General features: G+C 47.0%; 1 long non-coding RNA gene across 1 annotated transcript; it reads right to left on the reverse strand.

Annotated features, from left to right (window-relative positions):
- Nucleotides 1-227: 227 nt before the first annotated feature.
- LOC123495038 (uncharacterized) lies at nt 228-7,882 on the reverse strand. Its single transcript, XR_006666862.2, has 4 exons — nt 7,641-7,882; nt 7,385-7,533; nt 6,405-6,446; nt 228-706 (listed from the first exon to the last, which is right to left on the reverse strand). It is a non-coding gene; the product is annotated as an uncharacterized lncRNA (long non-coding RNA).
- Nucleotides 7,883-9,406: the final 1,524 nt, after the last annotated feature.

Here is a 9,406-nt window from a genome sequence, read left to right on the forward strand (position 1 = left end):
CAGGGTGCGCCATTAGTATACCAGACAATAGTGGCGCACCTGGCAGTGCGCCATTACTATGTCAAACGGCGCGCCATTACTATGCCTCCTAGGGGGCCATATTTACCTTCACGCATGCCCCCAAGTGCGCCATTACTATGCCCCATAATGCGCCACTGGTATTTAGCCCTGGTGCGCCACTAATGGTCAACAAGGTGCGCCACTACTATGAATATTAGGATTTTTTTTGCTTTTCTGATATTTGCATAGGTTACAAAATACATTACAACACAGAATATAAACAGCACAACATATAAACAGCAGATTTATCGAATACAATAGAAGATTAGTCTCCGAATACAATTCATCATATTAGTCTCCGAATTCAAAATACCGAACAAAGTTAGAACATTACAAGCCTCGAGACCGCGAGTAGCGAGTTTGTCTTCACATTACAAGTCGATATCTAAACTACCATCACATAGAAGAGAGCTGCGGTCACGATGAGCATCATCGCGATGAAACTGGTCTTCATCCGGTTCCTCCTTCGCTCCCTCCTCTCTCCCGCTAGATAGCGCGTGTATCTAGCTTCCGCCTCCGCCCTAGTGGTGTACCCTTTGTAACTGTTACCGCTGAAACGGTGAACCTGTCTCCGACACTCCTCCCAGTCATCGTAGACTCCGGGAACCTTACCCTTGTACACGGCATACGACGGCATCTCTATGCACTAGACAAACAAAACGTTAGTAGCAATTCACAGACAATACATAAGCAATATATAAGTATGCAACAAAAGGATCGGAAGAGAAAAGCAACACATTAATAGCACGATTCATGGTCCTACTAATAAATAGCATCGATTACATATAAGTTGAACGACTTTCCAAACCAAAGAGACATACAAGTTCATTAAAGTTTAATTACAACATGAGCTAATCGATATTTCAGAACTACATAGCATCACTACTTTCGACTCGACTCAGGGACCGAAGCGTGGATGAAGCCGCGTCTTTCGTGATGGTCATGAATGTGCGGTCGTTGTCAGCCTGCATTTGTAGTGTTGTTTCTATTTCACTGTTGGACGGTTGATATTTGAGGTAGAACTGCCCCGAGGTACGAAGGACATCTTGATGGATGATTTCCGCAAACTCCGACTGGATGCGAAAGAATTCTTGTCTGAGGTCCGCATCCTGGATTGCCGACAAGCGTGCGGCCCAATCTTTGAGACTATTTGGTAGCAGAAGGTGATTATGGTCCCGTACGATCGCCCGCATGTGATGGAGGGCGTAGTAGGCATCCTTCTGACCGCCAGGCGGCTGCTTGACGCAGGGGAACGTCGTTATGTGGGTGAACACGTGCTTGCCGTACCTAAAAATTGGCCTCCTGAAGGTGCCTCCAGATTTGGCATAGCCGGGGAGAACTTCATCAAGAACTTTCTTGATATTTGTGTACTCTTTCTTCGACTGACGGTCCGAGTCGAAATACGTGGCCATGGAATAGTTCGGGCTTAAGAGGATGAGTGTGCAATGTGTGTCACTGCACAAAACACGGAATGTTAGAAAAAAAAAAGAACGATCGAAATCTAAGAAATCATATGTTACGGGGCTGTGAGGGGATGACTTACTCGGGAAAGTAAGGCACGAGGAAGTTATCCTTATCTGGGTTCGCCAGAATGACGCCTTCGAGGTATGAACTCGCGACTTGCCGGTCCCCAGCGCATGTAGAAGGGGTCGACTATCACGATGTCCGGGGTCTCGTCTCTAATGATCCGCATCTCCATACTCAGCGAAAATAGCCGAACGAGGGTGTAGTGCAGCGGATGAAGGTTAAACATAGCGAAGATGTCATCAAACCGCTGGACGATCATACCCCCGAGGGCGCTATCCACAAAGCCCTTTCCCTCTGGCACCTTGGCCATGAAAACTGGGTATGCCACATCATTCTCGGAGAGACGCCGCTTCTCCAAAGAAAGAACACTGTCATGCAGACTCCGCATAGCACCGGTTGCAGCATTGAGCAGATTAGTCGGTAGCATCGGCCTACCCGCCACATACACCCTCCTCGAGATATCCTTAGGTGAAGGTGGCCCGTCCTGAGCACCGATCGTACTCGGTGCCGGCTAGCTCGCACCCTTGTTATTCTTTCTTTTCCGTCCCTTCTGCTTCTTCTGCTGTAATGGGATCGAGTTCTGCTCAGAGACCACCTTCTTGAGTGTGTTGGGGCTGATAATATTTCGCACCTCGGCTATCTGAGCCTCGGTGAAGGCGGCAGCTGGAGGCGTCTCCTGAGAACTGAACGCCAGACGACGCCTGTTGCAATTGGGTTTCTCCGCGGTACTAGCTAGATCGCGATCGTCTTTTGCAGGGTTGGGTTCTTGAGAAGGAGGCCCCAAGAATTCATCATCGTACCCATGTTCGTTGAAGTACTTATCGATGTTGGTAAATGTATCGTCGTCGTCCGGATCCTGTGCCATATGCATGTCCGGATCAGCTGACGGCGGTAGCGTTGCGGCGGTCTTGCCATGGCTTGGCGCCGGCACGACTGGCGGTGTTGTCTGTGGGGTGGTGTCCCCCGCCCCCAAACGAATCTGGCTCTTCGGCTAAAGCATGGGCCAGCTTATGCAGGCGCTAAGGGTCATCACATCATCTTCGTTGGCCCCAGGGGGTCGATACAGAGGTAACAAGTCATCGAAGCCCTGCAGCACCCGAACCAGTTGAACCCTATACACGGTGGGTGGCATCTGATTACCGTGGAACACGCGGCTGCCCGGTTGAACGATTCTGGCCTTGGCGACATCGATCAACTTGCCGTCCACGAAGTGCAGGAGAGTGCATGGAACGTCGGCGGCACCCTGCGAAAACATATAGGGCGTCAGGGATGCCCAGTCAAAGGCAAGGAGATGAAGTCATCGTCCGAGAGGCTTAGTTACCGTGATGGCATCGAGCTCAGCTAATGTCGAGGCACCGCCAACGGCGGGCATGCAAGTGACGGAGGGGCCGCTTGCTGCCGAGGTGCCGGCCGGCGTATTCTTCCTACACCCGGGTGCATTAAGGTCCAATGCCGGCGCCGACGCCAGAGACACCAATCCCGCCTCCGCCGGAGACACCAATGGTGCCGCCGGCGCGTTGTGTGAGTTGCTGCCCGTGAAGCTGGGAATCGGGGGCGGCCCCTGTTGGCCGCCCGCAATCCACGCCTGCAGCCCCTCAATCAAGGTGGGCACAATGGCGGTGATCGTTGCTCCCAGTTGCTCTCGCACTTGCTCTTCGACTATCTCCGGAATCCGCGCCACTTGTGCCTTGAGTTCTTGAACCTTGCGCTCCTGGCTTTCCGAGCTGGTCTTTCTCTCCTTTCGCCCAGCGGTATAGTTTTCCGACCATTTCGTGGACAAGCCTTTTCCGGCCACACGACCAGCTGACGACGGCTTACTGAGCTTATCCTTGTTTTTCATTACGTTCAACGCCCTATTTAAAGTGGTGTCCCAAGGGGAGCTCTTAGACGACCCCGTGCTACTGCTTTCAGTGTCCTGCGGAAGGAACGTGAACCATTTAGAAATTTGGCTTCATTAATTAGAATGCAACCATATGGAGCTAATTACGCGGGGGTGTATTCCTTACCAGAACAAGCTCAAGCGCCTTGGTCTTCGGATCTGTGGTAAGCTCCTTTGTTACCGGGTCAATCTTGTACCAGGCCCTGACATAGTTCCTGGTCTGCTTGTCACGGTATTTATCGAAGAGGGGCGGTAGGCCTTGCTCGGCACGCTCCGCGTCCTCCTTGTCCCATATAGGTTCCGCCACTCTGTAACCGCCAGGACCGAGTTTGTGGACCCCTAAGTTCAAGTCCCGCATATCTTTCCCCCACTGACTTGATTCCGCGGTTGCGTTGCTCTCGCACTTAATCTTGAACTCCAGGTAGTCAGCTTCGCTGATCGAAGGATTTGTCTCCTTGATCTTCTCATAACTATCACCTTTTTCAATCCTTCTCTTCACTGCGGCTCTCCAAGTAGCCAGGGCCGTGCTCATCTTCGTGAGGGCGGCACTGTTCACTTTATTCCCTGAGAGGCGTGTGTTTGCGAAGTCACCGGGGAACTTGTATCGTTCGTGCAGCTTCGTGAAGAGGAGGTTGCGCAAATTCCCTCGGTCACGATGCCTTAGGTTCTCGGTGTTGATCGAGACAGTGCTCTGGAGAATGCACCCGATCTGTCCCTCGTACCCCTTGACTAATTCTTTGGGCTCCGTTGGATGCCCACCGGAGGACACTTCAGTAAATTCCTCCTTGACGGTGCCGAGCACGTTCGGGCGCCGGTCCTTCCGTTGCCTCTTCGGTTGGCTGCCATCTGTGCGTGCGCTGCCATCATCAGTGGTGGCATCCTCGGCGGCACCATCAGTGGTCTCATCCCCGACGCCACTAGGGGTTGTGTAGTCAGGATTGGTGTCTTACGCGGCGTCCTCATAGTGGTGAGGTTCTTCCTCCATCTCCTGGGACAGCTCCCAGAATGCCTTGCCCGAACCGCCGGCCTCATCGTTGTGGGCCATGTTCGCTCTAAATAGGAAAAAACTTTGGTAAAAAAGTTGGTTATTGTCAAGGAACAAGATCTCTAAGTTGACCAAATAACCTAATTCTCGAGGAATGTCGCCAAAAAATTGGTTATTGTCAAGGAACAATTGAGAGATGTTTGTGATATTGCCTAGGTGTTTTGGGATGGAACCTGTTAGTGTGTTGTTGCTAAGGTCCAAGTCCCTTCCTAACCCCCCTTCTTCTTGTCTGCTCTCACTATCTCTCTCACACACATGGCAAGCAAGGGTGTCTGAGTGTGTGAAAAAATACTAAAATAATCCAAGGGATAAAAATTGATCATCTGTTTCAGATTGCAGTTTTCTTTCTTGGGGCTTTGGTGTGCGGTACAAAACTGAATTTTGGAAATCTACAGAATGAACAAGCTAAGGGCTGCAAATGCCCGCAAGGCTTCAAGGGTGACGGCATACACGGTTGCGAAGGTATCACCATTAGGAACATTGTTCTGCAACCTTGTGGGCAGTATTGTTGCATGTTCTACCTAGTATTAGCAAACCTAGAATAATGGCTCAAATGATGAACTATTTGAGCTTCTCAAGTAATTTCTTATACACAATATCTCTCTTGCTTGGCACTTGCAGATGTTGATGAATGCAAAGAGAGGCTCTTCTGCCAGTGCAAGGACTGCAGCTGCGAGAACACATGGGGGAGCTACGAGTGTGGATACTGTGGTAGCAACATGTTGTACATGAGAGAGCATGACACTTGCATCAGTGAGTTGCCTAGCCTGAATTTCCTTTTGGACCTCACTATATGATGGTCCAGGTCTCATCATATTTCTAGTTTATCTTTCAAAGGTGTTAATGTGGAATGTGCTAGTAGCACCTTCAAACAGTCCTTCCTTCGTCTACAACAACGCGCTAATTTGGTTAATCCTATCATTTAATCATGATTAGCCCATCATTTTGACCAGAGATTAGTTTTGTTGTCAAGATACATGCTGATTAATTTTTATTTCGGTTGAGAATCGGGCACCTTCTAGGTCAAGAAAATCGGGCATGACCTTTGCTAATTTTCTTGACCTAGGAGTGCCCCAATCTCAACCGAAACGGAAATTAATCAACATTTCAGGAGAAATGGGTAACGAAGTGATGGGACAAATGTGTCAGGCACCACAATGTGATCATAGAAACAAAGCAGCACCACAATGTGCCTCTGCTTTCATATGGATGAAAAGGCCACAGACCATATGGTCCTCTGCTTTCATATGGACAAAATAAAAGTTCACACATATAAATGGAAATGAAAAAGGTTAGTAGGAAATGAAAAAGAATTATGCTCAAAGAACAATGGTAACAGCAAAATATTGAAACCTTTGGTAAGCATTATATTACAAAAAAACAAGATATGTAGTACTATACAATATCCATAACCAGAAAACAAGACATGCATAGGCTATATTTGAAACAAGATATTCTGCCAATCTTTGTTAACTGAATCTAAGATGATAAGTATATCTAGAGTGCATTAGCTATGGTTCTTATCTAGCTAAAATAAAAGGAGAAAATTGCTTATTTACACCTCACAAATATTTTGGCTTGATGATCTAGGTAGAAGGCATTTTTGTCATCGGTGGCAAATAAGCAAAAACAAATGTAGTGGCAAATAAGAAGGATAATGTACTCCTTTCTTTTATAAAAGGAAAATGTAGTCCTAGTCTCCTACTCATGAAGTCATGGTCCTCATGCATAGTACTCCTTTCTTGGCAGAAACAAGATATTCTGCCAATCTTTGTTAATTGAAGCTAAGATGATAAGTACTGTATATCTGCCTGGCTATCTAGGTCTATAATGGATTAGACACTGTTCTTCCTATATCAAGCTAAAACAAAAGAGAAAATTGCTTATTTTTACCTCACAAACGCCGGCTTTCTTCCACCCGGACTTCTTCAGCAGCTGCAGAAACCCAACAATAAGCGACCATCAGTACCATAGTACTAAACTGAACAAATAGCATTCACTCACATTTATCAAAACTGAACATCACATAGTACTAAATATTACACAACAAACTTAGAGAATAAAGAGGGAGAAAGAGATCACACATATAAATGCACTATATCATACAAGACTAAACATATAGCAATTTCACGTGCTAGTCAGATCTGAACCTTACATCAAATACACTTCTCAATGTTCACTGAAATTTAGAGAATAGATTGAGAGAGATAGCAGCAGCAAGAAGTTGAGGTCCAGACTCTGAAGAGGAACAACAGGGGTGCAAGGAGATGGAGTAGAAGCAGTAGAGAGCGGCGGTGCACCATCTCCAAAAAGAGACACCACTCAGCATCAGCATCAGCATCCAGGGAGGAGCTACATGCCACAATCTCCAAAAAGAGACCACCACAAAGCCAGAATGCTTTGCTTTCTTACTCTTCTTACTCCTCCTTTTAACACAACCAGAAAGCTACCACCACCTAAATAACAAACACCTCCTTGGATATGGTAAAACCACAAAATGATCACGGCAGTGTGTTTGTGGCATCCGTGCCTGTGCCAAGATATGCTAAAACTTTGCTCACCAACCAACAGAAAGCAACTTAGCCCAAGAACAAGCTTTGTGAAAACCAATAAGTCACACATATAAAACCACCTTTGTGAAAACAGTCCACACCAGAACAGAGTCCACTCACATAAGTCACACATATACACCAACCGAAACAACCCATTGGACTGAACAATGAATCAGACTGGCTAGCTAATAATTCTATCTAGAACAACCTAATCGCACGACCTCTGGCTGAGATAGCATCGCAATTCCAGAGTTCTAGTAGAGAACATGGCAATGAATCAATTGACCTCAAGAAGAAACAGGGTAAGCAAACGCCCTTCACCTTTGAGACAAATGGACAAGGGCGACCTGGCAAAGAGCCCGAGCAGAAGGAGCGGCTCGATGAAGTAGCCGATCCCGCGGTGCGCCCCGCAGTCGTGCTCCAGGTCCTTCCCGCCGACGACCACCCCGGGCCTTTACCCGACCTTGGTCCTTGCGAGAGCAACCACGAAATCAGCCACCGGACCCAATCGAAGAAGACCCAGTCGCCGCCAGGGCCACGAGCCGGCGCGCCCTTGCAAAATGGAACGAAGACTAACCTCAGTGCAAAATGCAGAACGGCGGCGCAGGACAGCAGAACATCGGTGTGGCACGAGGTCGACGGTTGCCACGGCGGTGCGAGGTGGCCGGCGACGGGCGCGGCGCGCTCGGGTTGCCGACGCGGATCTGGGGGAGAGGAGAAGGCGGAGAGGGCGAGGGGAAACGCGAGGGGGCAAGTGGGGAGGGGGGCTCGAGGAGGCAGGGCGGCGGCGCAGGTAGGGGCGGCGGCGCAGTGGGTCGGGGCTGAGAGAGATGTGAGATTGATCGGGGATTAGGGATTTTAGTGGGGGGAGGGTTAGCAATGGCGCACCTTCTAGGGGTGCGCCATAAACACCGCAATAGCAATGGCACACCTTCTGCTGGTGCGCCATTACTATTTTTTTTGATTTTTAGTTGTATGTAATATTTTTTTAGAAAATGACCATAAATTTTAAAATGTTACGATATAAGTAGTTATTACTAATTTAGTTGCATGAATTTTAGTTGCATGAATTCAAAAAGTGCCCATGAAATTTAAAAATATTCATGAGTTCAAAAAATATTCATGAGTTTAAAAATATTCATGATTTCAAAAAATATTAAAAAATTGGTATACCAATGGCGCACCTCCTAGGGGTGCGCCATAAGTACCTTGATAGCAATGGCGCACCTTCTCCCGGTGCGCCATTAGTAACTTTTTTTTTTTGGTTTTTAGTTGTATTCATTTGTGAATTGGTAAAACATTTATGAATATGAAAAAATATCATCAAATTTGAAAAAATATTCATGAATTCATAAAGTGCTCATGAAATTTAAAAATATTCATGAGTTTAAAAAATATTCATGAGTTCAAAAAATATTAAAAAAATACTCATGAGTTCAAAAAATTAACATAGGAATATTAACAAATATTAACAAATAAAAATTGGTATACCATAATAAACATAAATACCAGAATAAACATAAATAAATATTCATGAGGACTAGAACAGAAGAAATGTCATTTCCATATGTCGAAATACAATCGAGAAATGAAGACTACAATTTAAATACAATCGATCTTAGCTAGCTATCTTTTTACAATCTTCTTGCCCTTCTTTTTCGCAAAAGGAGTTCTTCTTTTGAACGGACGTCCTTTAGGAGGGTGGTCCTGCTTCTTCTTGTGGTGTATGGTACTTCATCGTCGTCGTCATGTTCCATCTTCGGGTCGCCGTACTTGTCGAAGTCTTGCTCATTGGCGACTCCGTCCATTTCGATGATCTTCCTTTTGCCTCTCCTCACGACAACACGACTGGGATTTGACGGGTCGGTAATGAAGAAGCATTGGTCCACTTGGGAAGCTAGTACCCATGGCTCATTTTTCACGGTGACGTTTGCGCCCGCGGTCTTGGATTTAGCTTCGGGTATAACCATGGTGGTGAAATACCGGTCTTCTTTTAGGACGCTCTTGGCCCATCTGACACGGAACATCGGGACCTTCTCTCCAGCATAGCTCAGCTCCCAGATCTCCTCGATCCTTCCGTAGTATCTGTCCTTGTCGTTACCGGTGTAGGATTCCATCGTTACCCCGGAGTTCTGATAACCATCGCTCTTCATGTCCTTTTCCTCGCTGTAGAATGTGTAGCCGTTGATATCGTACGCCTCATCGGTCATCAGGTTGTGCTCGGCGCCCTGTGACAAGGAGAATATGAGTTTTTCTTTCGCGGAAGAATCCCCATGTAAAGGGTACGACAGAAGCTTCTCCTTGAACCAACGCGTGAAACATGAGTTGTGCTCTTTGATTATA

The sequence above is a fragment of the Aegilops tauschii genome, chromosome 7, assembly GCF_002575655.3.
Source record: "Aegilops tauschii subsp. strangulata cultivar AL8/78 chromosome 7, Aet v6.0, whole genome shotgun sequence".
NCBI lineage: Eukaryota > Viridiplantae > Streptophyta > Magnoliopsida > Poales > Poaceae > Aegilops > Aegilops tauschii.